This window comes from Cavia porcellus, unplaced genomic scaffold (assembly GCF_034190915.1).
Source record: "Cavia porcellus strain 051 isolate PalLab524CR breed Dunkin Hartley unplaced genomic scaffold, mCavPor4.1 scaffold_10, whole genome shotgun sequence".
Lineage (NCBI taxonomy): Eukaryota > Metazoa > Chordata > Mammalia > Rodentia > Caviidae > Cavia > Cavia porcellus.
In genome coordinates, this window is record NW_026947493.1 from 67,267,870 (window position 1) to 67,274,878 (window position 7,009).

General features: G+C 38.9%; 1 protein-coding gene across 1 annotated transcript in view; it reads right to left on the reverse strand.

The window, feature by feature from the left end:
- Window positions 1-7,009, reverse strand: part of Rbm12b (RNA binding motif protein 12B) — a 62,157-nt gene that overhangs the window by 25,539 nt on the left and 29,609 nt on the right. The window contains exon 3 of the transcript XR_010050222.1: window positions 5,833-6,054. The gene's annotated coding sequence lies outside the window, so the exon portion shown is untranslated. The remainder of the gene's footprint in view (window positions 1-5,832; window positions 6,055-7,009) is intronic.

A 7,009-nucleotide genomic window follows, 5' to 3' on the forward strand; every position in this document is an offset into this window, starting at 1 on the left:
CAAAAGTGAAGTATTTAACGACCTAAAGCAAGATATAAGTAGAATAGTTAGAGAAATGCTAAGCACCACCCAAGAAAAAACAGATGGTGGAATGGAAGAACAGAAAAAAAAGGGGAGAATTGTTTGATGGAGAAAATAGAGACAACATAGAATACGTGAAGCAGGTTCAAAGAGATTATCAGGAAACTAAAAACTCTATCAAAAGCTGGCATAACAGCTTGAAAGAAACTAAGGATAGATTATCTGAACTGGAGGACAGATTTGTAATGTGGGAGCATGAAATGAAAAACTTCTTGAAAACAAACAGCAATAATACAAAGGCTAGAAGATGATAAGAGGATCTGTAACTTAAGAATTAAGAACATAAAAGAAGTAGGGACACAAACAAATGGACTACAAAAGCTATTCACCGAAATAATTCAAGAGAATTTCCCTAATTTAGCAAAAGGTAAAGATACTCAGATGTATGAGGCATGCAGGACCCCAGCCACCTACAACCCAAACAGAGCTACACCCAGGCACATAATAATCAAAATTCCAGAAATACAATATAAGAACAGAATATTAACAGCTGTCAGGGACAAGAAACAGATCACTTACAAGGGAACACCCATCAGAATTACAGCAGACTTCTCGGCACAAATCATCAAATCACAAAGAGCGTGGGGGGGGGGAATAATTCAAGCTTTGAAAGATAATAACCTCCAAGCCAAGATTGATATATCCTGTCCCTAGAAATTGATGGAAAAACAAGGTGCTTCCAGGGTAAAGAGGAACTAGGGGAATTTGCAACCACCAATTCAACTCTACAGAGAATACTGCAAGATATTCTAAAAAAGAAATATACCAAGATTCCAGAAACAGTGGCAGAGAGGCCACAATGAATGGAGCAGAAAGCAAAATGAAGAAGACAAACTGACAACTCAGGACAGAAAAAGAGCTCAACAGAAATGAGGCAGAGAAGGTTGGATGGTAGAAACAGCTATTTTGGAGAAAACAAGACATAAGAGCTAGTGTTGATTTAATATCATCTTGTTTTGAAGTTCCATCAAGCTTTTGTTCTTCTGTCTCCATCGGTCTTAACATGTTGTATCTTACTGGATTTTATTTGTGATAATATAAACAAAAACTTTTATAGACAAGAAGATTATACAGAAACCATTGTTCATTTTCTGATAGTTGGTTCTGAATACACTGTAATACTGCCATTCTCTTGAATGGTTTCACATTGTCTTGATATGTTTGGTGCTATAGTATATGAAGTTATACTCAAAGATTTCAAGGAAAGAGACACTATGGTAACTACATTTATGTCAGGATATCTTGTGGTGAAACAGTATTTTGCTTAAATGGTTATGTTTTGACCTACCCTGTTTTGTTGTTATGCCCTGTTTTATCTCAATCTCCTTTTTTTAATTATTTACTTTTTTATTTTTATCTTTTTAATCAAGGGAAAAATAAATAAAAAATAGCAGGATATATTATAGTAACCCACTTTGATTTCCTATTAACTTGATTTGAAACCCTGTATTGCCCTCACCATCTTGTTTTGACTGATTTTCCCCTAATTCTACTTTGCTTGATAGTACCAAGTTCGAAAGTATAGGCAACAACTGTGAAGACAATAAGATTCATTATGACGCCCATTCTGGTTGACTATTATCTTCTTTTAAAGTCCTGTAATGTCTCCAGTGTTTTGGTTTTATTCTTTACTGTTTTGTTCAATTTTATTATAACTGATGAAATAGGCAATTCTTTTTAAGATAGCAAGAGGCAGTACGGTAACCATTGTTGATCACCTTGTATTTTGCTTTTACATTATCTATTATGTCCATCCTTTTGATTTGACTGACTCTGTTCTGTTATGTCACATTTGGTTTTACTCTATTCAAAAAAAAGTAATAAGAACTGTGGGAGTAATAAAACCCAAAATGTGTAACTGTCATTGTACAAAAGAAAGGAAAAGAAAGTGCTCTAAAGGATATAACTGCATATATATTTAAGTGTATAAGATAGAAGACTGTATTACTGAGTTTTGTTGGATCATTGAACAGAACTGTTTGCAGTCTCACTGTTTGAAAGTCCACTTTATATGCTTTAATTTTGTTACTTGAACTATTTCTAAGATACCAATATGTAATCTATTAACTAGTGATTTCCTACTGTTTGTTTTTTCTGAAATTCTGTATAAACTTGTACCCTTTTTCTGTTTTTTTTTTTTCTTTTTCTCCTTAAATAAAATTAAAAAAAAAAAAAATAGGAGCTAACCTCTGCAGAGCACTTACCATGTCAGACAGCACATGAAGCCCTAAACATCTAATATCCCACTTCATCTTCACAACTTTGAGAAATGAAAGACAGTTTCATCAGTAGAGGACTCTAACAATGATTCTCAAAGTGCGGCCCCTGGACCAGCAGGATAATTATCACCTGAGAAAGTGTTATAAATGTACAGTATATACCTTGTCCTCACTTCAGACCACCCGAATCGAAAACTCTGGAGTTGGGATCTAGAAAGCTGGGTTTCAGTACACTCTCCAGATGCATCCTAATGCTTGAGACAGATGGTGTTCAGACCTTAAATCCTGGTTCCTAGACATCATATCCTACCAAAGCCCATGAGCATAATTCCTTATTCACCCTCCCTCTCTGCTACATGAGAAGAACACCAATTACAGATAAGTTTTACCTTAAAAATTCATTGTCAAGAGATATCTTGTGTCCTTTCTTATCATCTCACTTATTTATGTACTAAATTCACCACTAGAGGGAGGTACGACATTCCCACATACACTGAATCGTAAAAGCAAAAAAATGAACAAAACCAAACCAACAAAAAGTTAAATCTCGTATCAAAAAAGTTTTACTTCTATGTATTAACATTAAAATAATTTGCTTGATTTACTTAACATTGGACAGTTGCACTGGAAGTTGGTATTTTGTTAGGCATGAACTTAGTGTTAACAAACAAGTACAATATATCACGATTGATCACTTAACATTGTTTGCATTTCCTGTGAATGAGGGACAGGGAAAGATGGAGGGAGAGAGAGATGGGGAAAGGGAGAGGAGGAGGGAGAGGGAGAGGGAGACTAGGGGTTGAAATTCAGGACCTCATGCATGCTAGACAAGTGCCCTATCACTAATCTATATTCTCAACCCTCATCTGTTCATTTCTAAAATAGGAAAAAGTTTAGATTACCAAAATAATATTATTATTTAAATAAAAAATCTAATTTATACTGTATTATGATATGTAAAGTCCCAAAGAAACAGGACTTGAAAACAGTTCCCCCAAAAAAACTTATTCAGTTGTGTGCATGATGTCTGCTTTTACCTTACTCAGACAACTGAGTTCAGAAATGATAAATTCTATAGCCGGTACATGATGAAGTTCTCACGACTAAATTAGTGAACAAAGCTAATACAACTCTTTTCCTCTGGCAGACTCTGCTTAAATCATACTAAATAAGTTAGAATTTATTAAATGTTATACAAGATAATGTTATGCCATTTTCATAATGTATGACTAGCATATAGTACTATAAGAAAATCATACCATAATACTTATAACCTGGAATAATTTCCAGAGATTTTGGAAGCCTACATCCAATGATGGACCAATCCTATGACATATGACCTTCCTCTTCAAAATCAAGAATGACTTTCAAATGTTTATATTTGTTTAAGAACTGCAACAACAACAAAAAAAAGTACTCTTGGATGGGGGTCTTGGTGCAGTGGGGAAAAAAACATTAAGGAAGATGAAGAACTTAATACCAGGTCTCCTGCTATGTCATCATGTGACCTGCTAGGTCCCCAGCTCCTCTTCAGTGGGATGACAGGTTCCAAGAGAAAGTATAACTTATAAAAAATAAAGTGTCTCTGAGTAGTCAAAAGACTTGAGAGAAATTATGCTTATGTGTTTTGAAATGTCTGTTGACAGGACAATAAGATCAAAAACCTTATCTCAGGAGGTTTCCTAGAGAACATTTATCCCACATACCAGATGGAGACTGAGAAGTGCAAGTTGATACATTTTTGTTTCACAATTACAATGCTGTACTTGAGGCATTTGTTAAAAGCTTTATGTTACATTATGAATAACACAGTGCCTGCTCTTTTTAGCACATTAGTACCTTCACACTGTTACTAAAATAAGGTCAGTGATCCTTAATTTTATGTATCAACTCGATTGGCCCCCAGGTGTGCAGACAGAGATTCTGTGCGTGATTGTGGGGAACGTTTCTGAGTGAGATTAACGTGTAAATCTGTAGGCTGAGTAAAGTACATTGTTCTCCCTCAAGTGAGTAGTCCTCTGCCAATCGCCTGAAAATCTGAGTAGAACAAAAAAGCTGCAGAAGAGAGAATTGTCCCTTCCTGACCATTTGCTATAGACATCGCTCTTTTCCAGCTTCCTCACTAGAAATATCGACTTAGGGGGAGTGTATAACCTGCCAGTTTTCAGACTGGAATTTACCCAAACAGTTTTCCTGGTTCTCGGGTGTTTTCACCGGGACCAAGACTACACATTGGCTCTCCAGAGTTTCCACTTTACGGTGGTCAGCAGATCTTAAGATCTTTCAGTCTCCATGATACTTGAGCCAACTGCCTATAATATAAGCACTCTGTCTCTCTGTCTCTCTCTCTTAGTTCTGTTTCTCCGGAACTCTCACTCATACAAGAAGTAAATTGCAAACTCCTTAGCATGGTCCAAATACCCTAGAAGACCTGGCTGCACCTGTCCTGGACCACAACATGGTCACCCCCTCCACTCCCATCTCATGGGCTTCATTCCATTTCTTTGCTCACAAGAGGCTCCCTCTGACATGGGCTTTTCAATCACTCATTCACTCATCTATCTATTCATTGATAAATGCAAGTCATTATTGAGTTCTTATGATGGATACAGCACTGTGGTGGTAACAGGAATATAAGGGTAAGAGAAAAGTACCTCATTTCATGAGAATATACTCTAGTCATGGGAAACAGAAAGAGGATATAACCAAATGAATTGCAAAGAGTGGTATATGCTTCAAAAGCAAGGAACTTTGGAGAGTGGTACATTCTTCAAGAGAAACAGTAATTTAATAGTAGGTTGATGATCAGAGAAAGCCTTGTTCTGTGCCTTTAAAGCACACTATTATATGGTACAAACCTACTGAGACTCAAAGGAGAGGCAGCATAGGCAGAGAATGGCAAACGCAGTACTGACTGTGAAAAGCTTGGTAAGTGCTGGGAGCAGAACACTAGTGTGGCATAGCACAGCGGCTCAGCAAGAGAAGGTAGAGGGTGGACAGGAATGCGTTCAGCCTTCATAATCAGAGTAAGAACTAAAGATGCGACTTTAAGTGCACTAGGAGCTGTGGAGGGTTGACATGCTCTGAGTTTGATTACGCACCACAGTGTGTAACGGCAGGTATGGGGGGACCTGTCAGGAGAGGTGATGGTGAGGAGACCTGCATGATTAGAGGGGTGTGCAAGAAATGAAGAAGTGATTCAGGATGTGTTTTGAAGATGGAACAGATGGGAACTGCCAATGTGGCTACAGAAAAAGACAGCTCCTGGGCTTTTGATTTGAACAATTAACCAAAAGGTAATGCTTTTTTTGGAATATGGAACAGGGTTGAGGAGGAAGGTGGCAATTCGCAAGTGCTATCCCTCTTCCTAGACTGATTTTTACACCCTTGCCACCTAATTAACTCCTTCCCATTCTTTAGAACTCAGATTAAAATTCACTTTCTCAATGAAGTCTTGCTTCAATAGTTCAAACCAAAGCTCTAAGTGTGTTCTCCCTTGGTGCCTTGTTGTTTCCCGTAGTACCTCACTTACATTGCAAAAGTAGCCACTTTTCTTCTCCGCTCTTTACCAGCCACCTCTGCACTAAACACTGGAGAGCCCACTTGCTGATGCTGGTCTGAGCCACGTAACTTGCAGCATCCAATAGGATAGTGGTGAACGTGTGCCAGCGGAGACTTGAAAAGCATCTGTGCAGTGGGACTGGTCCTGTCTTGCTCTAGCAGAACGCTGAAACCACACGAAGAAGCAGGCTGTCTGGAAAAGGAGAAACACATTGTCCCTACTGCCAGGTGGCCTATCCCAAGACACATAAATGAGGCCATGTGTATTAATCTGTTTGCATTGCTAAAATGAAATACATGAGGCAGGCTATTAAAAAATAGAGGTTTATTTAGTTCCCAGTTCTGAAAGATTCACAGACGTGGTGCCTGTACCGGCTCAGCCTTGGAGAGGATTTCATGAACCGTGACAGCAGCACTTGTGGGAGGAAAAGACCACATCTGGACACCACGGTGCACAGGCTTTTGTAACAATACTATGGGGAGAACTAACCCAGGTCCCACAAAACCTTAATCCTAAGCAAAGGCAGTTCATTCCTCCAGTGACACAAGGTCCTCCCTCCTAAAAGCCATCTCTTAAAAGTCCACTACTTTCCATCTCCACACTGAGGACCAAGCCTCCAACACATGAACCTTTGGGGGACACACTCAAACCATATCCAAACGGCTCCATCTAAAATCACCCAGCTACCAGCAGACCCACTGGTTGATTAGCAAAAGTGGGAAAGAGCCTGACTGAACAGAACCAAAGCAGATGAAATACTCACCCACTCACAGAATCCTGACCTAGAGAAAGGAGTTTGGAAAACCACTAAGTTCAGTGGCGATACGCTGCACAGCAAAAGCTGATACAGAAGCACGTACTTCCACTGCGATTTTACATCTGTGTTTGAGTCAGGCCTATCCCTTTGCCCAGACAGAGAGCTCTGTAAGAGCAAAGGCTCTTCTGACTAGGTTATTCCTGTTCTCAGAGCCCAGCAGAGGACGAGAATACAGCAAGCATTCAACAGAGAGCTTGCTGAACCAATGTAGGGGAAGAGAGGCAGGCATCCTAAGACAAGAGAGAGAGGGAAGCTTTAAAAAGCATAAAAAGAACCAACGACACCCATTAATGCAAAATGACCTTCCACTGAAGCTTATGCCAAAAGCAC